This window comes from Phyllobates terribilis, unplaced genomic scaffold (genome assembly GCF_046119375.1).
Source record: "Phyllobates terribilis strain yellow unplaced genomic scaffold, ASM4611937v1 Scaffold_11__3_contigs__length_659146591, whole genome shotgun sequence".
NCBI classification, from domain to species: Eukaryota; Metazoa; Chordata; class Amphibia; order Anura; family Dendrobatidae; genus Phyllobates; species Phyllobates terribilis.
The window spans coordinates 269,199,175-269,222,656 of record NW_027362771.1 but is presented as its reverse complement, the minus strand read 5'-3'; the positions used below and the strand labels follow the sequence as shown (position 1 = coordinate 269,222,656).

At 42.5% G+C, this 23,482-nt stretch overlaps 1 protein-coding gene across 7 annotated transcripts in view; it reads left to right on the top strand.

The window, feature by feature from the left end:
- CACNA2D1 (calcium voltage-gated channel auxiliary subunit alpha2delta 1) overlaps positions 1-23,482 on the top strand; it is a 1,188,449-nt gene that overhangs the window by 432,000 nt on the left and 732,967 nt on the right. The window lies entirely within an intron of this gene.

The following is a 23,482-nucleotide window of genomic DNA, read 5'->3' as shown; positions in this document are numbered from 1 at the left end:
CACCGCTGTTGCTGTGTGCGCTATACCTTGTTAATTTCAAGCCAATTTTCGCACAAATCTACAGATAGCTTGGGAGTAGGGAATAGTTGTGATTACAGTCCTTTTAAGGACTAGTTTACAGCATTTCCTATGACTATTATCAGGCAGGTCTGTGCTCTTAAATAGATAGATTGTGGGAGTAAAGACTAATTGTAATTGCAGTCCTTTTCAGGACTAGGTTACATCAGTTCCTATCAGTTTTTGCCAGGCAGGTCTGTGCCAGTGCTGTGCAAGTATTTTTCACAGCATTTGGCTGAATCTAGCAAAGCTAATCCTTTTTGGCCTATTAGAGAGTGTGTTAGTGGAGTAGCCTATCTGTGTTGCAAGATATACCACCTGTGTATAGAATACCAATTTTTTTACTGCACCTAGTGAAGTAAAATCTTTTGGGCATAGCATCATTCTATTAGTCCATCTATACTGACCTCCATCAGGTTGCAAATTGAATATAATTTTTTTCTGCATCTAGCTCTGAAAAAATATTTGGGCTTCTAGCAGTGTGTGGGACTTTTTCTATTAGTCCATCTATACTGACCTCCATCAGGTTGCAAACTGAATATAATTTTTTTCTGCATCTAGCTCTGAAAAAATATTTGGCCTTCTAGCATTGTGTGGGACTTGTTCTATTAGTCCATCTATACTGACCTCCATCACGCTGCAAATTCAAAATAATTTTTTGTCTGCATCTAGCTCTGAAAAAATATTTGGCCTTCTAGCAGTGTGTGGGACTTTCTCTATTAGTCCATCTATACTGACCTCCATCAGGTTGCAAATTAAAAATAATTTTTATCTGCATCTACCTCTGAAAAAATATTTGGGCTTCTAGCTGTGTGTGGGACTTGTTCTATTAGTCCATCTATTCTGACCTCCATCAGGTTGCAAACTGAATATAATATTTTTCTGCATCTAGCTCTGAAAAAATATTTGGCCTTCTAGCAGTGTGTGGGACTTTCTCTATTAGTCCATCTATACTGACCTCCATCAGATTGCAAATTAAAAATAATTTTTATCTGCATCTAGCTCTGAAAAAATATTTGGCCTTCTAGCAGTGTGTGGGACTTTCTCTATTAGTCCATCTATACTGACCTCCATCAGGTTGCAAATTAAAAATAATTTTTGTCTGCATCTAGCTCTGAAAAAATATTTGGGCTTCTAGCTGTGTGTGGGACTTGTTCTATTAGTCCATCTATACTGACCTCCATCAGGTTGCAAACTGAATATAATTTTTTTCTGCATCTAGCTCTGAAAAAATATTTGGCCTTCTAACAGTGTGTGGGACTTTCTCTATTAGTCCATCTATACTGACCTCCATCAGGTTGCAAATTAAAAATAATTTTTATCTGCATCTAGCTCTGAAAAAATGTTTGGCCTTCTACCAGTGTGTGGGACTTTCTCTATTAGTCCATCTATAGTGACCTCCATCAGGTTGCAAATTAAAAATAATTTTTATCTGCATCTACCTCTGAAAAAATATTTGGGCTTCTAGCTGTGTTTGGGACTTGTTCTATTAGTCCATCTATACTGACCTCCATCAGGTTGCAAACTGAATATAATTTTTTTCTGCATCTAGCTCTGAAAAAATATTTGGCCTTCTAGCAGTGTGTGGGACTTTCTCTATTAGTCCATCTATACTGACTTCCATCAGGTTGCAAATTAAAAATAATTTTTATCTGCATGTAGCTCTGAAAAAATATTTGGCCTTCTAGCAGTGTGTGAGACTTTCTCTATTAGTCCATCTATACTGACCTCCATCAGGTTGCAAATTAAAAATAATTTTTTGTCTGCATTTAGCTCTGAAAAAATATTTGGCCTTCTAGCTGTGTGTGGGACTTTCTCTATTAGTCCATCTATACTGACCTCCATCAGGTTGCAAACTGAATATATTTTTTTTCTGCATCTACCTCTGAAAAAATATTGGGCTTCTAGCTGTGTGTGGGACTTGTTCTATTAATCCATCTATACATACCTCCATCAGGTTGCAAACTGAATATAATTTTTTTCTGCATCTACCTCTGAAAAAATATTTGGGCTTCTAGCTGTGTGTGGGACTTGTTCTATTAGTCCATCTATACTGACCTCCATCAGGTTGCAAACTGAATATAATATTTATCTGCATCTAGCTCTGAAAAAATATTTGGCCTTCTAGCAGTGTGTGGGACTTTCTCTATTAGTCCATCTATACTGACCTCCATCAGGTTGCAAATTAAAAATAATTTTTATCTGCATCTAGCTCTGAAAAAATATTTGGCCTTCTAGCAGTGTGTGGGACTTTCTCTATTAGTCCATCTATACTGACCTCCATCAGGTTGCAAATTAAAAATAATTTTTGTCTGCATCTAGCTCTGAAAAAATATTTGGGCTTCTAGCTGTGTGTGGGACTTGTTCTATTAGTCCATCTATACTGACCTCCATCAGGTTGCAAACTGAATATAATTTTTTTCTGCATCTAGCTCTGAAAAAATATTTGGCCTTCTAGCAGTGTGTGGGACTTTCTCTATTAGTCCATCTATACTGACCTCCATCAGGTTGCAAATTAAAAATAATTTTTATCTGCATCTAGCTCTGAAAAAATATTTGGCCTTCTAGCAGTGTGTGGGACTTTCTCTATTAGTCAATCTATAGTGACCTCCATCAGGTTGCAAATTAAAAATAATTTTTATCTGCATCTACCTCTGAAAAAATATTTGGGCTTCTAGCTGTGTTTGGGACTTGTTCTATTAGTCCATCTATACTGACCTCCATCAGGTTGCAAACTGAATATAATTTTTTTCTGCGTCTAGCTCTGAAAAAATATTTGGCCTTCTAGCAGTTTGTGGGACTTTCTCTATTAGTCCATCTATACTGACCTCCATCAGGTTGCAAATTAAAAATAATTTTTATCTGCATGTAGCTCTGAAAAAATATTTGGCCTTCTAGCAGTGTGTGGGACTTTCTCTATTAGTCCATCTATACTGACCTCCATCAGGTTGCAAACTGAATATATTTTTTTTCTGCATCTACCTCTGAAAAAATATTGGGCTTCTAGCTGTGTGTGGGACTTGTTCTATTAATCCATCTATACATACCTCCATCAGGTTGCAAACTGAATATAATTTTTTTCTGCATCTACCTCTGAAAAAATATTTGGCCTTCTAGCAGTGTGTGGGACTTTCTCTATTAGTCCATCTATACTGACCTCCATCAGGTTGCAAATTAAAAATAATTTTTATCTGCATCTAGCTCTGAAAAAATATTTGGCCTTCTAGCAGTGTGTGGGACTTTCTCTATTAGTCCATCTATACTGACCTCCATCAGGTTGCAAATTAAAAATAATTTTTTGTCTGCATCTAGCTCTGAAAAAATATTTGGCCTTCTAGCAGTGTGTGGGACTTTCTCTATTAGTCCATCTATACTGACCTCCATCAGGTTGCAAACTGAATATAATTTTTTTCTGCATCTACCTCTGAAAAAATATTGGGCTTCTAGCTGTGTGTGGTGTAGCGCTGGCGTCCCTGCCCTCTGCTAGGCAGGGACGCTGCTCCCCTCACCGCTCTGCTCCGTGCCCGGCGTCCTCTCCCCGCTCTGCTGTCAGCGCGCGCTCCTTCCCGGCGTCCTCCTCCCGCTCTGCTCTCAGCGCGCGCTCCTTCCCGGCCCCTGTGCTTAGGGCGCGCGCGCGCGCGCTCCTCTCCTCTTAAAGGGGCCGCGCGCGCCGTCCTAAGGAGTCCCCGGCCAATGGCCGGAGGACTTCATCATATATAAGGCACCTCCTCCAAAATGGAGGTGCCCGAGCAATGTTGTTTGCACCTGTGTCTCACCTGTGCTTCAGCCCTCAGGTCCCGTTGCCAGTTTCCTGCCAGTTTCCTGCCAGTTACCTGCCAGTTACCTGCCTGATTCCTGCCTGAATACTTGTTACCTGTCTGCCAGTCTGAGGTCCGACGGTCTGCCTTACTACTCCTGTCAGTCTGTCTAAAGGACCAGCCTGCCCGCTCACCTGGGAGCGCATATCAGCTACCTGCCTGCTTGCCTGAGGTCCGACGGTCTGCCTTACTACTCCGGTCAGTCTGTCTATGGACCAGCTTGCCCGCTCACCTGGGAGCGCTTCTCCGTTATCTGCCTGCTTGCCAGCCCGGAGGCTCCGTTGTCACGTGCTGTGACCACCAGCTATCTCAGAGACTCTTGCCCGCTCACCTGGGAGCGCATCTCCGTAACCTGCCTGCTTGCCAGCCCGGAGGTCCCGTTGTCACGTGCGGTGACCACCAGCTATTCCAGAGACTCTTGCCCGCTCACCTGGGAGCGCTTCTCCGTTACCTACCTGCCTGCCAGCCCGGAGGTTCCGCCGTCACGTGCCGTGACCACCTGCTATTCCAGAGACTCTCGCTTGCTCACCTGGGAGCACACATCTACCATCTGCCTGCTAGCCTACCCGGAGGCTCTGCCATCACAGGTCGTACCTACCCCTTACCCAGAGACTGCCCTGATCACTTGCCGTAACTCCCTGTCCGTTCACCCAGAGACTGCCACCCGCTCCCTTACAAGGGCCGCCCCCTTGTATAGTAGCTCAGAGGTTCCGCCTCCCGGACCCGTTACATGTGGGACTTGTTCTATTAATCCATCTATACATACCTCCATCAGGTTGCAAACTGAATATAATTTTTTTCTGCATCTACCTCTGAAAAAATATTTGGCCTTCTAGCAGTGTGTGGGACTTTCTCTATTAGTCCATCTATACTGACCTCCATCAGGTTGCAAATTAAAAATAATTTTTATCTGCATCTAGCTCTGAAAAATTTTTTGGCCTTCTAGCAGTGTGTGGGACTTTCTCTATTAGTCCATCTATACTGACCTCCATCAGGTTGCAAATTAAAAATAATTTTTTGTCTGCATCTAGCTCTGAAAAAATATTTGGCCTTCTAGCAGTGTGTGGGACTTTCTCTATTAGTCCATCTATACTGACCTCCATCAGGTTGCAAACTGAATATAATTGTTTTCTGCATCTACCTCTGAAAAAATATTTGGGCTTCTAGTTGTGTGTGGGACTTGTTCTATTAGTCCATCTATACTGACCTCCATCAGGTTGCAAACTGAATATAATTTTTTTCTGCATCTAGCTCTGAAAAAATATTTGGCCTTCTAGCAGTGTGTGGGACTTGTTCTATTAGTCCATCTATACTGACCTCCATCAGGTTGCAAATTCAAAATAATTTTTTGTCTGCATCTAGCTCTGAAAAAATATTTGGCCTTCTAGCAGTGTGTGGGACTTTCTCTATTAGTCCATCTATACTGACCTCCATCAGGTTGCAAACTGAATATATTTTTTTTCTGCATTTACCTCTGAAAAAATATTGGGCTTGTAGCTGTGTGTGGGACTTGTTCTATTAATCCATCTATACAGACCTCCATCAGGTTGCAAACTGAATATAATTTTTTTCTGCATCTACCTCTGAAAAAATATTTGGGCTTCTAGCTGTGTGTGGGACTTGTTCTATTAGTCCATCTATACTGACCTCCATCAGGTTGCAAACTGAATATAATTTTTTTCTGCATCTAGCTCTGAAAAAATATTTGGCCTTCTAGCAGTGTGTGGGACTTGTTCTATTAGTCCACCTATACTGACCTCCATCAGGTTGCAAATTCAAAATAATTTTTTGTCTGCATCTAGCTCTGAAAAAATATTTGGCCTTCTAGCAGTGTGTGGGACTTTCTCTATTAGTCCATCTATACTGACCTCCATCAGGTTGCAAACTGAATATATTTTTTTTCTGCATCTACCTCTGAAAAAATATTTGGGCTTCTAGCTGTGTGTGGGACTTGTTCTATTAGTCCATCTATACTGACATCCATCAGGTTGCAAATTGAATATAATTTTTTTCTGCATCTAACCCAGCCAATAGTTTTGGACTAATACCACAGTTTGGCCACTCAGCTCTGCTTGGTTCCCATCCATTGTTTTTTTGTGCAAACAACTCCAGAGTTGTGAATTAGTTAACCACCAAAATGAGTGGAAAAAGGCCTGCTGCTGGTGGAAAGGGGAATAGGCGTGTTGGGAAGGGGAAAAAAGGTTGTGTCCGTGGGGTAGGTGTTAAAGCAACAGTAACATCTGCAGAAGAAAGACCATCTTCCAGCCAAACTAAAATGTCTACTTCTTTTAGCGGACAATGTGATAAGATCCCTTTCTTACGGCCACGCCAATCGCTACAAATTCCAGATGAGGCACAAAAACAGCAGGTGCTTCAACGGATATCAAGTGCTCCTTTAAGTGGGCTCTCCTCCACATCAACTTCAACATCACAAATACTCCAGTCCTCAAAGGTGTCACCCCAATCGCACTTGCTTCCTCTCAGCTCCCAAATCTCCAGCTGCCCGTCTGAGTATGAGGTAGAACAGATGGTTGAGTCTGCAGAGCTGTTTACTCATACTATAGCCTGGGAATCAGAGGTCGACTCCAGCGCTTCTGTGAATCCAGACGAGGAAATGATCTGCACTGATGCCCAGAATCTTTATGAGTCGGATCCAGGACCAGACGCAGAAGGTTCTGACCATAATGTAGACCCTCATTCCCAAACTGTAACTCCTGTTGGTGGAGACAATGAGGAAGACGATGATGAGACTCAAATACCTGATTGGAGCGACAACTTTAGTTTTTTTCCAGGGCAGGAACAGGTTGGCTCTGAGGACGACGGGTGTGATAACGCACAGGGTGATGATGATGAGGTTGGAGATCCCACTTACTGTCAACCCACAGTCAGCCAAGAGATGAGGTCAGCAGAGGAGGTGGAGGAAGATGCTAGTGACGACGAGGTCAGGTTGCGCCTTCCTGGACAGAGACGTAGTACTGGAAGCACGTCAACAACTGCATCCTCAAACACAACTCTGCCTCTCACCACAAGTCGTGGTGGCTCTTCAGGTCGCATGGGTGCTAAGCCTTGCATAGCCTGGGCATTTTTTCAGATCGATAAAGATGACCCAACTCGTGTTATCTGTAACATTTGTCAGCAAAAGCTAAGTAGAGGCCAAAAAATACATAGTTTGAGTACTTCATGCATGAACCGGCACATGGACATGAAGCATAAGTTGCAGTGGGAAGCTCAGTGTGCTACAATGCGGCCTAGCCGGCCGGGCCAACCACCGTCTGCCATATCTTGTGCATCCGCGGCCTCTTCATCCTCTGTGACTGGGGGGACAGCAGTCACACCTGTTTTGGGGCGCAGACCTGCCACCTCTTTACCCGCAACAGCCAGCGTGATTGGCAGGTCATCATTTTCTTTGGAGGTGGTAACACCAGCTGGTGTTGAGCGCTGTCCGACATCGATAGCACCACCTTTGGATCAAGGCAACCTAACATGTCCGCCTGCATCTTCCTCACAGACCGGCAGTTTGCCGGGGACACCCTTATCAACCCCGTCTAAGCACAATAGCCAGCCCTCGGTCCCTCAGATGTGGACAAGTAAAAGACCATTTCCTCCTAGCCATGAGAAAGCTAAGAGGTTGAATTTCACCATCTGCAAGCTCTTGGCTACAGAAATGCTGCCTTTCTGCCTGGTGGACACAGAGGATTTTCGAGACCTTATGTCCGTCGCAGTGCCCCAGTACCAGATGCCCAGTCGGCACTACTTCTCAAAGAAAGGTGTGCCTGCGCTCCACCAGCATGTCGCACACAACATCACCGCTTCTTTGAGAAACTCTGTGTGTGACAGGGTGCATTTCACCACAGATACTTGGACAAGTAGGCATGGACAGGGGCGTTACATGTCGCTGACTGGGCACTGGGTAACTATGGTGACAGCAGGACAAGGGGCTGCTGTCCAAGTCTTGCCGTCCCCACGAGTTGTGCGTCAATCCTCTTTATGTCAAAGTTCCTCCACTGCTTCTGCCTCCTCAACCTCCTCTCGGTCTTCCACCTGCACCCAAAGCCTGTCTGGTCATGCCACAAGCTTTCTAACTGCGCAGAAGTGATCCTGCACACCTTCTTACTATGCTGGCAGTAGGGCTCAACGTCATCAGGCGGTTTTTACTTTGAAATGTCTGGGAAATGTGAGTCACACAGCTGAGGAGTTGTGGTCAGCTCTGGAGAACCAATTTCATGAATGGTTGTCTCCACTGGACCTGAAACCAGGGAAGGCCGTGTGCGACAATGCTGCAAACCTGGGTGTGGCCCTTCGCCGGGGCAATGTCACACACGTGCCTTGTATGGCTCACGTGTTGAACCTGGTTGTCCAGCAATTTTTAGCCCACTATCCCAGACTAGATGGCCTTCTGCAGAGGGCACGGTCGCTGTGTGCTCACTTCCGCCGTTCGCATCCCGCAGCTCAGTGACTTACATCTCTACAGAAGTCGTTGGGCCTGCCACTTCACCGGCTAAAATGCGATGTGCCTACCCGGTGGAATTCAACTCTGCACATGTTGCAGCGACTGTGGCAGCACCGACAAGCCCTGGTGCAATACGTTCTGACGTATAGCCTGGGCCAACGAGATCCAGAGGTGGGGCAAATCACGCTGGAGGAGTGGTCTCAGATCAGGGACCTATGCACCCTTCTGCACAGTTTTGAAATGGCGACGAAGATGTTTAGTGCTGACGATGCCATTATCAGCATGACTATTCCGGTGATTTACATGCTATAGCACATGTTAAACAGAATTCAGAGTCAGGTGGTGGCACAAAAGGAGGTGGAGGAAGTAGAGGAGGAGGAGTTGTATGCGGAAGGGCTAACATCTGCAAGGTCCAGACGGTCGGCAGCACCAAGGCGGCAGGCATGTGAGGGTGGGGGAGATGGTTTTACCAGGGCACATGGTAGCAGCCAAACTAGTGAGGAAGGTGCAGGAGCCCAGGAAGAAATGGAGGACGAACTGATGGAAGACTCATCAGATGAGGGAGACCTTGATCACATTTCTGTTGTGCGAGGTTGGGGGGAGAGGACAGAGGAAGGAAGCATGATTGTTACCTCGCCACCAACACAACAGGGACTTGGTGCTCCTGGATGCGCAACACACATGAGTGCCTTCTTGCTGCACTACCTGCAACATGACCCTCGAATTGTGAGAATTAGAAATAATCCTGACTACTGGGTTGCCACACTGTTAGATCCCCGGTACAAAAGTAAATTTGCAGAAATTATTCCTGCCATAGAAAGGGATGCACGCATGCAGGAGTATCAGCAGAGACTGTTGCAGAATCTTACATGTGCTTTTCCACAAAACACCAGTGGTGCACGTAGTGAATCTCACAGTTCCAACTTGCCAACCGTGGGACCGTCAAGTGTTCAGCACTCAAACCGTAACAGAACCACAGTATCTGCTGGTAACATCAATTTTGCGGAATCATTTCACCACTTTTTTAGCCCATCCTTTGCAAGGCCACAGGAGACAAGAAGTCTGACACATAGTCAACGCCTAGAGACGATGGTACAGGAGTATCTCCAAGTAAACATTGAAGCCATGACTGTGCCACTGGACCCTTGCTCTTTTTGGGCTTCCAATCTGGATAAATGGCCGGAGCTAGCCACTTACGCCTTGGAGATCTTGTCATGCCCCGCAGCCGGCGTTCTGTCTGAACGTGTGTTCAGCGCTGCTGGTGGTGTGCTGACAGATAAGCGCACGCGGCTCTCCACTGATAATGTAGACAGACTCACGTTCATAAAGATGAACAAATCATGGACGACTTTTCTACCCCTGTGTCATCCTGGGGAGAGTAAAAGCTTGATGATTGGTTAAAATCACCCTACCAACCGTTTTAAGCTTTCAAATTACTAATCATGTTTATCTGTATCTTGACTGGAAAATAATTTGGGCTTTGTAGCAGTGTGCAGCACTAATTCTATTAGGCCATCTATAATAAGCTCCACCAGATTTAAAATTACTAATCATGTTTATCTGTATCTTGACTGGAAAATAATTTGGGCTTTGTAGCAGTGTGCAGCACTGATCCTATTAGGCCATCTATACTAAGCTCCACCAGATTTAAAATTAATAATAATTTTTAGCTGCATCTAGCCCGGAAAATAAATTTGGGGCTCCGAGATGCGCAAGACACATAAGTGCCTTCTTGCTGCACTACCTGCAACATGACCCTCATATTGTCAGAATTCGAAGTAATCATGACTACTGGGTTGCCACACTCTTAGATCCCCCAAACTTTTCGATCAACCTTTTCATTTTAATAAAGACCAAAAACATGGTCATTTTTGCAATTATAAGCATTACCTGGTTATTAGAAACTGAAATCAAACAGTTTTCAACTCAAAACTTTATTCTAGGTGATGTTACATTTTCACATAGGACCCCTTGTTCGAAAGGAGCTTCTGAACTCTCTCGTCCATTGAATTTGTCAGGTTTTGGATGGTTTCTGCTTCAATTGTTTTGCATGAGGACAGAATACCCTCCCAGAGCTGTTGCTTAGATGTGAACTGCCTCCCACCATCATAGACACTCCTTTTGATGATGCTCCAGAGGTTCTGAATGGGGTAGAGGTCAGGGGAGCATGGGGGTCACACCATAAGTTTGTCCCCTTTTATGCTCATATCAGCCAGAGATGCAGATGTTTTATGTGCAGCATGAGATGGTGCATTATCATGCAAAAAAATGATCTTGCTGTGAAATACACGGTTCTTTTTCTTGAACCATGGCAGGAAGTGCTGTTTGAGAAAATCCACATACATTTTTGGAGTTCATCTTTAGCGCCTTCAGGGATCCTAAAGGGGCCGACAATCTCTCTCCCCATGATTCCAGCCCAAAACATTACTCCACCTCCTCCTTGTTGGTGCTGTAGCCGTGTTTGCGTGGGGTGTCCATCAACCAGCCATCCTCCACTCCATCCATCTGGACCATCGAGCGCTGCACGGCACTCATCCGTGAACAAAACAGTTTTGAAATCAGTCTTCATGTAATGTTTGGCCCACTGGAGCCGTTTCTGCTTGTGTGAAGTGGATAGAGGAGGTCGACAGGATGGCGTATGCACAGCTGCAAACCTCTGAAGGACCCTGCATCTTGTTGTTCGGGGGATGTTGGAGGCACCAGCAGCTTCAAAAACTTGTCTGCTGCTATGACAAGGCTTTTTTTGCCGCTGCTTTTTTAACCTGATGTAATTGCCTGTAGGAAAGAGTCCTCAATTTGCCCTTATCAGCACGCACACGTGTGTACTGTGAATCAGCTACATACTTCTTGATTGCCAAGACACTTCATCCTGATCATCGCACAATGTTGATTGTAGTCATGCCTTGACCTAAACACTCCACAATTTGTTGCTTCTCAGCAGCCGACACATCCTTTTTCTTTCCCATTTTGGCAGAAAATGTAGGCTGCTTAATAATGTGAGACAGCCTTCTTAAGTAGTCTTGCCTTTCATTGGACACACCTGCCAAACTAATTAGTACAGGTGTCTGCAATTGCTTACAGTGATATAAAGAGCCCTGACACACATCACCATCAATGAGTTTAACTGACAAACAAACAAATTCTTCCCTTATCACTCCTAAACACTTTTTGCATAATAATTTGGAACACAGTGTACATGTGCTTTTCCACAAAACACCAGTGGTTCACGTAGTGAATCTTACAGTTCTAAATTGCCAACCGTAGTCTGTATGGAGTTGTTCAATAAAGGGCCCAAAATTAAGATAACATAGATGGGAGAGGTCTCTATGAATAGGAATTCCTAAGTATTTGATACCCTGTGAGGGCCAGGCAAAGGGAAAGTTGGACTGGATGGAATCCTATATGGATTTGGGGAGGGAGACATCGAGGGCCTCAGACTTCGCTGCATTGATTTTAAAATTTGACCATGTAACAAAGTGATCTATTTCAGCCATAACAGCATGGATGGATATATGTGATTGAGTGATATATACTAGGACATCATCAGCAAATTGAGAGCACTTGTACTCGGTGCCTCCCACCTCAATCCACCTAATATTGGGGTTATGGCGAATTGATGAGAGCAGGTGCTCCGTCACTAGGATGTATAAGATAGGGGACAGAGGACATCCCTGCCTTGTCCCATTGGTGATTGTGAAAGGTGATAAAAATGTTCTGATGCACCCCCTGGGCCTTGGGACACCCGGAGCCGGACCCTTTTTGGTGGATGCTGGTGGTTGTAGTCTTCGTGGCGGCGACCCGGTTCCGTGGCTCAGGGTGGTCAAACCAGTGGTGGAACTATTTATGTGGTTTTGATGTTTAAATGTCCGACTACGCCACCCGTGGATTGCGGTCAGAGTGAACCGCCGCTGCAGGGCAGACCGCTGAGGCTGGTGTTGTGGGTGCAGCAGAGCGTAGCATAACTCCCCACGGGAGGAGTATAGCCTCAGGGCAGTGTATGCGGAGGATGGGGGTGATGGTGCAGGGCAGCAGCAGTAATGACACGGAGTCAGAGATGCAGTCCAGGGCCTTTACTCACAGTTCTTATTATCCAGACCACGTCTGCAGGTAACGGCTGCCCACGTCGTACTGTGCTCACCAGGTGAGGGGCTCAGACAACTCCCAGATAACTTTGGAGCGCTTCACAGGACCCCCTTTGTGTGTCCTTTGTCTGGCCTTTCTTACCAACCCTTCTGTCCGGCTGCCTTGGGCCTCCTCTTGGTAAACTTGGCGCCAGTTTCCCTGACCCTATGTGGTGCCTTCCTAGCGGGTGTAGCGAGGGGCTGCGCCACATAAAATGTCACAGCCTCCGATTTCTAGCTGAGGGTCGTTTCCTGCCTCCACTAGTTTTGGGGACCGGTCTCCCCCTTTGGCCTGACCCCTCCACGCAGGTGGATTCGGGCGTGCGGTGGCGACTCGCCCGTCCGCACCCCTGGGATCCCTTCATTCCTCGTTCCTGGAGCCTTCTCTGCTCCTCTTCCTTCCTTCTCCCTCTTCCAGGCCTGGGCCTCTGTTACTAGGCCCGCCTCCGGAGCAGAGCTCATGCAGAGCCCCTGCTCCCTGCCACTTCTTCTCAGACTTCTCTGCACTGAACTAAGATGGTGCCCACCTTTTATACTCCCTTCTCAATGCACCCAGGAACTGCTTCCTCCCTACTCCTGCACTACAGGGTTCCCCTTCCTCAGTGTTCCCTCCCTCCACTCCAGCCAGGGACAGGGACTGTCGTGCCCATCTCAGAGGCATATTGCTCGCCCTGCCCCACGGCAATGTGGTGTAATGCATGCAAGTGTCGGGTCCTGATCAACACTCCATCCTTACCTGAGAGTGAGATATCACACCTCTGGGTGAGGTGCAATACGTCTGTAGCAACCGAGCCCTCAGGGTGCTACAGTTCCATTTATCTTCAGCCTAGGTGACGTATTGTGATACAGGGCCGTGATTTTGGCTATAAAAGGGTCCCCTAGACCCCTACCCCAAGCTTTTTAAGAGAATCATATATGGCGTGCCAGGAGACTCTATGGAATGCTTTCTCAGCATCCAACGAGAGTATCTAATTACAAATTTTTAACTGCATCTAGCCCAGGAAATACTTTGTGCCTAGTAGCAGTGTCTGCTAGTCAGCGGATTATCCCGGCTGTTAAGCAAGCTACACCACCTGTAGTTTGGACACTTAATTTTTTCAAAGGAAATGCTTCGGGACCACGGGATACTCAGTGAAGAGCATCAGGAGGCACCCCAAGGCATAGGGGCTGGGACTGGCAGTAGGATGCCTTGCGGTGGACAGCCGAGCTCGATCCTTATAAAAGCTTTTTAACTGCAGCAGCTTTAGTGGACGCTACTGGAGCTGGAATTACGCGGCTGCTGGCATGAGACTTGCCCTCCAATAGATCCTTGTAAATGGATTTAAAGTGTATTCATTCAAATTAGAGAGACAATTTAAATTAAAAAGCTTAGAGCTGCCTCCACCACAGGGGGGCTCGCTCGACCTACCAGCAGACAGGCACCAGTATTGGGAGAAGGGGGCTGGCCATCAGGGTTCACCGCGGCTCTGGCACACACCCGGCGACACGGAGGTGGCACGGGCAGGAGCGGACTGAACGTGTCGGCTTCTCACTTTTTGGATTTTAGAAGGGCATGACATGCCTATATCTGTGTCTCCCCCTCCTTTTATTCCTCCACCTCTTTTCTTTTCGCATGACTATATGTACTTGTCACTTTTCCATGTGTTAGTTGTGTCTTCTGAGCAGTTTGTCAGCTTTTGGACACCTTTGAAGGTGTTTTCTATGTGTTTCTATGTGTTTTTGTTTGCCTGCCATTGGTTTTAACGGTGTTCGAAGGTGTTCGACGAACAGTTCGACGAACACACGGGTGTTCGACGAACCGCACCGAACTCAAACACTACGGGGGTGGCTCAACACTAATTATAAAGGACAAGTTCATCTGCAACAGAACCATCAAGGCCACAGATGAAATAGAACTGCGTGCTTTTTTTGGATTATTATACCTTGCAGGAGCTTATAGGGCAAATAGACAAAGTTTGGAGGAACTTTGGAGTAAAGATGGGGATGGAGTTGAAAAATTTGGCCTTGTTATGTCCATAAACAGATTCAAGCTTCTAATTCATTGCCTTCGGTTTGACGACAGAACTACCCGAACCGAACGTAAAACACATGACCGACTTGCTCCAATTCGTGATATATTCCAAAAATTTGTTGAAAACTGTAAAAAAATCTATTGCCCTGGGGATAATCTCACTATTGACGAAATGCTCCCTGGTTTTCGTGGTAGATGTGCCTTTTGTCAGTATATTCCATCAAAGCCTAACAAATATGGAATAAAAATGTATGCCCTTGTTGATGCCAGTAAGACCTACACTTACAACCTGGAAGTTTATGCAGGAAAACAACCAGAAGGTCCTTACTGTGTCAGCAACAAACCCAGTGATGTTGTAAAAGGACTGGCTGAGCCCTTATTTGGATCGGGTCGCAATATAACAGCTGACATTTGGTTTTCAAATTGTGATCTGATTGATTATCTGAAAATGCAGAAGCTTTCATATGTCGGAACTGTAAGAAAAAATAAAAAAGAATTGCCTACACAGTTTGTAAGTGTGAAAGGGAAACAACAGTACAGCAGTATGTTTGCATTCCATAATGGAAAGGTTTTGGTTTCCTATGTACCACAAGCAAAAAAAATTGTACTTCTTCTATCAACACTTCATGATGATGATGCCATCGATCCTGGGACTGAGGCACAAAAAAAAACGGAGATAATTACATTTTATAATGCAACCAAAGGGGGTGTTGATAGAGCTGATCAGATGTGCTCAACTTTCAACGTCAGCAGAAACACCAAACGCTGGCCAATGGTCATATTTTTTGCTATGTTGAATTTGGGTGGTATAAATTCACAAGTCATTTACCTTGAAAACAAGCTTGAACCACTCCGTAGACGATTCTATCTGAAAAAATTGGCCCATGAACTAGTGCTTGGAGAGCTACGCAGGAGAAGTATGAAAACAATCGGTATCCCCTCTCGCCTTCAAGTTCAGCTCAAAAGATTCCGCCCAGAAGATGATAGTGAAAATTCACCACCTGCACCACCTCCCAAAAGGAGGAGATGCACCACCTGCACCACGGAAAGCGGAATCAGAAGGCTTTCTAATTATGAATGTCACAAATGTCATAATGCAATCTGCCTGACACATACAAAAATGATGTCTAATTCTTGCTCTTTGCTCTGCAAGTGTAATTTTTCTGGGGAAACTTCAGGATCTAATTCTGATTGAATATTTGTTTAATAGTACTTAAGGTACCTTAAAATTGTTTGTTTCCATAAATTTTCTTTGTAGAGTTTTTGGACAGAGTCGAACTGGGGACTATTTGGCGGGAGTTTTGAAATGTTTGTATTTCAGAGTTATTAGTTTTATGTTAAGTAAATGGTTTTTTTTGCACCTGATTATGTGTAGTCTCTTTTATTACATCCCTATGAAGGTCACTGATCACTTTTAGAGCACTGAAATTGCAAACATTAGATATTATAGGTATTTTTCTAGACTTCGCCTGACAGTCACATTGTATGTGAACTCGTTAGAACCGATATTGTATGTGACGGAGGGTTAAACCAAGCACACCATTGTTTTTCTTATGAAATTCTGAATAAGTTTGATGTGTCACATGACCCTCTTCCAATTGAAAAAAATAAAGTTGGATCCAAAATGGCCGACTTCAAAATGGCCACCATGGTCACCACCCATCTGGAAAAGTTTTCCACCTCCCATATACTAATGTGCCACAAACAGGAAGTTGATGTCATCAGCCATTGAGTGCTCAATGCTTTAGGTATTGTCTTCCTGTTTTATTCCAGAGCTCTAATGTCCTCTCACTAGCCTAAAACCATCCTAAAATAGCTGCTTCAGCCCCTGCATATGCTTTGATACAGGCTATAATAGTCGCTCCTGATTGACTGAGCTATACCATGTGATGTGATTGCTACAAGGAATTAGGGGGAACACTCGCGAGATCACATCTAAGGTCATGTCAGCTTTCTGTGACTGATGCAATCTTAAACAACCAACGCTCATTTTTTTGCAATTTTCATAATTCGAATTGCAAGTTGTTCGAATATACCGTGGATCGATATGTTCATCACTATGGGATAACTGTAAGTATAGTCTTATTTCTGGTCCTTGTCATATGCATTCCCTCACACCAGGATGGTCTCATTGGTGAACCCAGACTCCTGAGCCCTCTGCAGTATTGTGTCGATAATACTGTCCATCACCTTGATTGATGTGACTGATATTCCCCAGCTGCCAACTAGTAGTACATCTTGCACTTGCACTGTTCAATTAGAGTATCATGCATGCACATTTCACACTGCCTTGTTCAGGCAGTAAATAAACTCCATAAGCGCATGCACCAGGTGTTTTTAAAAGGAGCAAGCAAAAGATTTACTGCGAGATGTGAATGTTGTAGGGGGTGTCATTCACATAGTTCAAAGCAAGGGGGCAGTATTTTGTACACACTAAGGAAAGGTCTGGGCCTTCCCGATGGACCACCCATCTGAGATTTGAATATGATGTTTAACAGAAATAAAAGCTATTTGCACAGGCATCTTGTACTGCGGCGGTGAACTAATCATACTGTTAGAAGGGTATATACTATAGGAACACAGTCCTCAGGGTTGTGTACAGCAGGAATACCTGTCTGGTAACAGATTCCCTAAATACTAGAGATATAGAGAGACCTGTGTAGGGTTACTTATGACCTTTCTAATTTAATATTATTGGCATCTAACAATGAGGGCATTAAAATAATTTTCAAATGAATAAAACAGAAGTATTTCAATAATGTGTATTCAGATGTGTTTATATCTGTTTCATTACAAGTGAATAAAATAAAAGTAGTTCCATCATTTCTGTAAAGATTTACTGTATATAGAAGTTTATATTACTCGGTTCCCTAACGTTTACTGAAAAGTCAGAAAAGCATTATTACTTTTTATTACTATGCTTAATCTCATTCTGCTTTTTCTATAATTGCTCAACAAAATATATATGAATACTTTCTCACTGTTGTATTTGTTTGCAAGTTTATAGTTTTCAACAATTGTACATTTTATCATTTAAATCACTTTTCAGAGGCGATAGCAAACATCTTTAGTAACTTCCAATAAAACAAATAAATGTATCATTTTGTACAATGCCTACTTGACTATATTAGGAAATATGTCAGCTAGATGTGGCAACACTCTGTTTTTCAGGAACACAGTATTGTGGTATATAAAAAACTAAGTAGATATTTTAGAATAATTTTAGTAGCAAACATGTAATTAAATAAGCAATGTATATTATTATTTGTCCTGGATTTGATTTGATAGTCAGCTTATTCTTCTATTCTTCTATGAGTGATTAAAAAATGATTTTGGATGACTTAAAAAAAAATCTGCATTTTGCCCATGGCCCTCCGATTCTAGATAGTTGCAAATGTTAACCTTTTTAGAGCACAGGTTCCTGTGACTATTGTTTTGACATGTATTACTGAGCTTAGCATTGTAATATTGCAGTCTCTATTATACCCTAATGACAATGGCATTTCTTTGCAGAATAATGTGCCCTGCAACACTTGTAAAATTGTCCAGGAATTTTTTGAGGAACATGAAAAAGAGTTCAAGTTGTTGACTTGACCTCCAGATTTCCGGGACCTTAATTTAATGGCCCATCTGTAGGATGTACTGGAAAAGCAAGTCCAATGTGCAAAGGCTTTTCCCATAACTTACAGAAGTTATTGTGATCTGCTGCTAATATTCTGGTGTCAGACACCGCAAGGTCTTTAGAGGTATGGTGGAATCCATGAGTCAAAGAGGTCTTTGCGTCATGAAGGGCAGTGGGGGAGGGACACAATATTCAACAATTGACATTAATTTTATGGGTGATTGTCTTACAGAACAATAATTTTCTACCTGAAAGCTTTTCTTTCAATTTTTGTAATCATATTGCTATTTTTATTTCATTTTAGTTAAAAATATTTTTTTTCAGAGACGAAAAGTCTCTTATTTATATAATGATAAAGAAATTCAGTTTAGACACTTTTTAATCTTAATGAAAACCAAATGTACACCCCCTAGTGTGTCTCTAAATCATTGCAAGACTCGCTTAGAAACTGGCAGACTTTCAAAAGATAGTATCATTTACACTGAAAAGAAAAATGCTTGCTAAGTTACCGAAATCATTAAAGAAAAAAATCTTAATGACTTCTTGATTTTCCTGTGAAAGAAAAGTAACAATGAATGTTATTAATTTATAGCAACTCACCATCTGTCTTCTCCCATGTGTTGGGGTCATATAAGACGTGTTATTAACCAAAATTGGCTTTCTAACCTCATCATGTCATTATTTCTCATCACTCTGTTATTTATAGGTGTGAAGAAGATTTGTAACTGCAGTATCTAGTGTCTAGTCAACAGGTACATGAACATAATTAGAGTCTCCATACCAAAGAACTCATTAGCATAGTAGTCTAGTATCTACTCAGTAGCAAGTGTTATATTCTTTGACTTCCTCAATTAGAATGAATGGGTATGTAGTATGAAAGAAATGATATCCTCTTTGGAATCTCCAAATCTAAAACTAAAAGTAATTGTTTCTCTATAAATTTATAAGTTCTTCATATGAGAATAAAGTAAGATAAAATCCTCATTATGTATTTGAAAACCAGATCCCTAATGTAAAATAATATGAGTAATCCATCAAACAAGTGTTTTAGACTTAATTTTTTATTACACTTATAGATATTATGGAATCTGATGTATATGATCATCACAATTGGGGCTTACAAAATCTGGTAATTTACGTTGTATAAAAAAGTACTATTTTGTAAAGTTAAAGAGAATCTGTCACTCAATTGATGCTGCACAGACTACGGGCAGCATGAATCAGAGGCTGGCTGCTTGATGGCAGCCAGGTATGTGTTTCTCTGAAACCTCCGGGAAAGACATGACCAGTCCAGCGTCTCTCCCAGTCAACTTCTCTTTGCACCACTCTAGTTGATTAGTAGGTTTCTCGCTATGTACACACATTGGAGATATCTATCGATCAACTGCAGGGGAAGCCGAGAGAAGCGACTGAGGGCCAGAGTCAGGTCTCTCCCTATGGTCCCTGGCCAGCTCTTCAAAATATTCAGATGAAGAAGGACTTCAGAGAAAAACCTACCTGGCTGAAAACATGCAACAATTCACTGTTTCATGTAGCCCATTTTTTGGGCAGCATGAATGGAGTAACAGGTTCTCTTTAAATGCTTTGGACAGATGACCCTGGAAACTACCCCAGTTGACAAATAATTTAAGTATAGTTAAGGAGATTGATCTCAAATCACTAGAACATGCCATCACATCCTGATCCTGAATGGTTTAAACCAGTCTATTAATATATTAACATGTAATGTAAGATAAATATACAATTTAATCTCAGGCAAAGTAATAATAATAATAATTTTATTTCTATAGCACCAACATATTCCACAGCACTTTACATGTACCGACATATAGACAATACAAAGTAACATAGTTCAACAGTTACAGGAGGAGTGAGGGCCCTGCTCACAAGCTTACAATCTATAAGGAAATGGAGGGGAGACAATAGGTAAAAAGAGCTTGTTATGTATGGTCCAACCATCATTATAATAAATAGGGCATTACAGATAAGCTGCATGATCTGGTCATCAGCCACTATCTTCTGTCAAAGTAAGTCATGGTGGTATAGAATATTAGAGCATGTAAATTCAAAGAGCAAAAGAGCTAACACCCAAGAGCCTAAGTACCATAAATGTTTTATTATTTCAGTACAGATACAATGAAACATAGAAAACTAATATAATTTCCTAATTTAGGTGAAAAACAAGTTGTCTGCATCCATTAACAAGTTGGCATAATATTTTACATTTCTGGATTTAGCTACTGAAATATTCCTTGTAGACTAACATTCAGAAAGTACACAACACTTTTTAACTTGTGATGTGCTCACAAGAGGGAATTAGCTGTGTGACTGGGATAGACAGGGAAGTTGCACAATACCTGCTTCATAGTTGAAATGTCTAGATGTCAGGGATTTATTTAACAAAGTATATAAAAGACGGCAGTATTAATAGATGGGACTGTCTACGATTTGCTTTTGTTGTGTCTTATCAACTGACAATTCTCAATAGCCCTGTGGCTGAGACGGAGATAAAAGGAGAGAAAATGCTTATTTTGAAGAGAATAGCTTTTATTGAATGTTGACATTTTCCTAATCTGATAAAATTATTGGTGACTTCACTGTTCATATAGACATAAGATTTAAGCAGAATTAAAGACTATTTTTCAAGAGAAACTGACACAGTAATACATTTGAACTAGAATCCCAAAAGACAAAGCAGAGGTATAAATTGAATGGCATAAGATAGGGCCCCCCACCTACCATGTGCCATTCATAGTGTTTACTTATTTTGCAAAGAGGACCCTTCACCCTTCAGGCGCCAGGTTCCTAGTGTGACTGGTTCCTCTACACCCCGACTTCTAAACCCTTAGACAAATGTAAAATACAAATAAACTGAACCATAAATATATCACGTGTATAGTATCAATATTTTTTATAATTCTTAAAATAAACTATTATAAATAAGTTATCGATTATTAAATGTATTGCTAATTTTCAGAACCTGTACAAAAAAGTTAAGTGTTAAAAAAAAGATAATCCTGTGATTACGTTATCAGGCAAAGGATGGAAGAATTTATTACATTTTTGTCATGTTACTTTCTGTGGTCTCTGCCTGTTTGAAAATATGGATCAGAAAATTGAAGAAACCAACATTTGGCATTTTTCATGGCCATTTTCTTTGCTTCATTATGATTCAGAAATGAAAAACAAAATCCTTTATACTAGTTATTTAACACTCTGAATAAAGGTATTAGTGAGCTGTCCTTCGCATTCCTTATTTGTCAGCAGGTGTCATGGGCTAACAGTTTACATAGAACAATGCAATAATTTTGTGCCAACTAATTTGTGAAGTTGAAATGAAAATTTAAAAAAGTACAAATAAATGGAATAAATGAATACCACAAAAGATTTTGTTTTAAAGGGGTTATCCCGGACAATGCAATTTTTTTTTACTGTGGGTATGAGAACTAACAGGCAGGTATAATTGCTAACTACCTGGCTGCTCTGCCCAGCACAGATGTCCGCTAGCACAGAGTGGTAACTGATCTCTCCTGCCGGTGATTACATGGCTTCCGCTGATTGGTCGCCAGCTCCCCACTTCATAACTGTTTTAAAGTCAGCTGTCAATCAGCCTGATGTCGGCAGTTATGCCCCATCGGCAGAGGAGCCCTGAAGAAGAATAACTGCTCTTTTGACTTGAAGCAGCTAAAGCGCCGGCAGGAGCCGTCAGTGACCCCTCTGAGCCAGCGCCGAATAGAACAGGCTGGTATAATTGCTAACTACCTGGCTGTTCTGCTCAGCACAGATTCCACGGCTTCCGCTGATGTCACGTTAAATGAGCAGAGGCTTCTCTTCTGCTCTCTGCTCCGTTGATGGGGCATGACTGCCAATATCATGCTGATTGACAGCCAGTTCCCCACTGCATAACTGTGGAAAGTCGGCTGTCAATCAGCATGATGTCGGCAGTTATGCCCCTTGGCAGAGGAGCCCTGGAGAAGAAGAACTGCTCTTTTGACTTGAAGCAGCTAAAGCGCCGTCAGGAGCCATCAGTGACCCCTCTGAGCCAGCGCTGAATAGAACAGGCAGGTATAATTGCTAATTACCTGGCTGTTCTGCCCAGCACAGATGTCCGCCGGCACAGAGCGGTAACTGATCTCGCCTGCCGGTGATTCCACGGCTTTTGCTGATGTCACGTTGAATGAGCAGAGGCTTCTCTTCTGCGCTCTGCTTCGTTGATGGGGCATGACTGCCAATATCATGCTGATTGACAGCCAGTTCCCCACTGCATAACTGTGGAAAGTCGGCTGTCAATCAGCATGATGTTGGCAGTTATGCCCCGTTGGCAGAGGAGCCCTGGAGAAGAAGAACTGCTCTTTTCACTTGAAACAGCTAAAGCGCTAGCAGGAGCTGTCAGTGACCACCCTGAGCCAACCCCGAATAGAACAGGTAGGTAGTTGCGAACTAGTTAAAAATAATTGGCTCTGGACAACCCCTTTACAATAAATTAAGTAGAGACATGTATGATATTTATTTTATTGTTTCATGTTCAAATTTAATCCATGTTTTTTTTCCACATATATTTATAGTCACATCATTTGCATGGTTTTACATTTTATATATTCCTAAAAAGCTGATTTTGAGTATCTGTACCTTTTCTTTTCCATACTAAAGATGATTCTAACCAGTAGCTGAGAGCTTATAAGTAAAGGTTTTAAAAGGTCAACATATCCATCAGTAGAGTACATATATAGAAAGCTCCTGTAAAATTGTGAATTGATTTTTTTTTTCTTGAAACTGCCTAACACAGTGGGATGTACTGCTTCCTATTCGCCAAGTTAATGATTTAACAGACCGGTCAATAGAATGCTCTGCAGGATGTTATTGTCTAAATGGGGCATCCTAAAAAGTGAGCACATCATATGCGTTGCTCTGTAAGTACCGAAGTGCAAGAGAGAGTTATCTGTTTGTCAACACACTTGTTGAAAATTTTTTTTTTTTAAGGGTACTGAAAAATACAGCCTTCTTTCAATTAAAATAATTAAATAAAATATATTTAAAAGAGCAATTTTATATTATATTTTGATTTATTCCATAATTACATAATTGTTGCAATGTACCTGCCATTTTAGGTAACTTTTCAAAATGAGCTGTCGTGTGTGTACATGAGAAAGAACTCTATTATTAGCCATTGTCTAACTTGTGTCTAGAATTTTTTACCATGCATGATTTACAGTTTTCTCTAAGCTAGGGGGTAGAGACTGGCTGCTGTTATGTCTCCTATATACTGTGCACACAGAGAGATATATTCCTGCTCTTTTCTCTATATAACACACATACAGAAGTAGCATGGAGGACAATACACCGCATTACTGAGCAGTGTAGCTGTGAATCTAGCTGTGGGATGAGATAAATTACTTGCTAGAG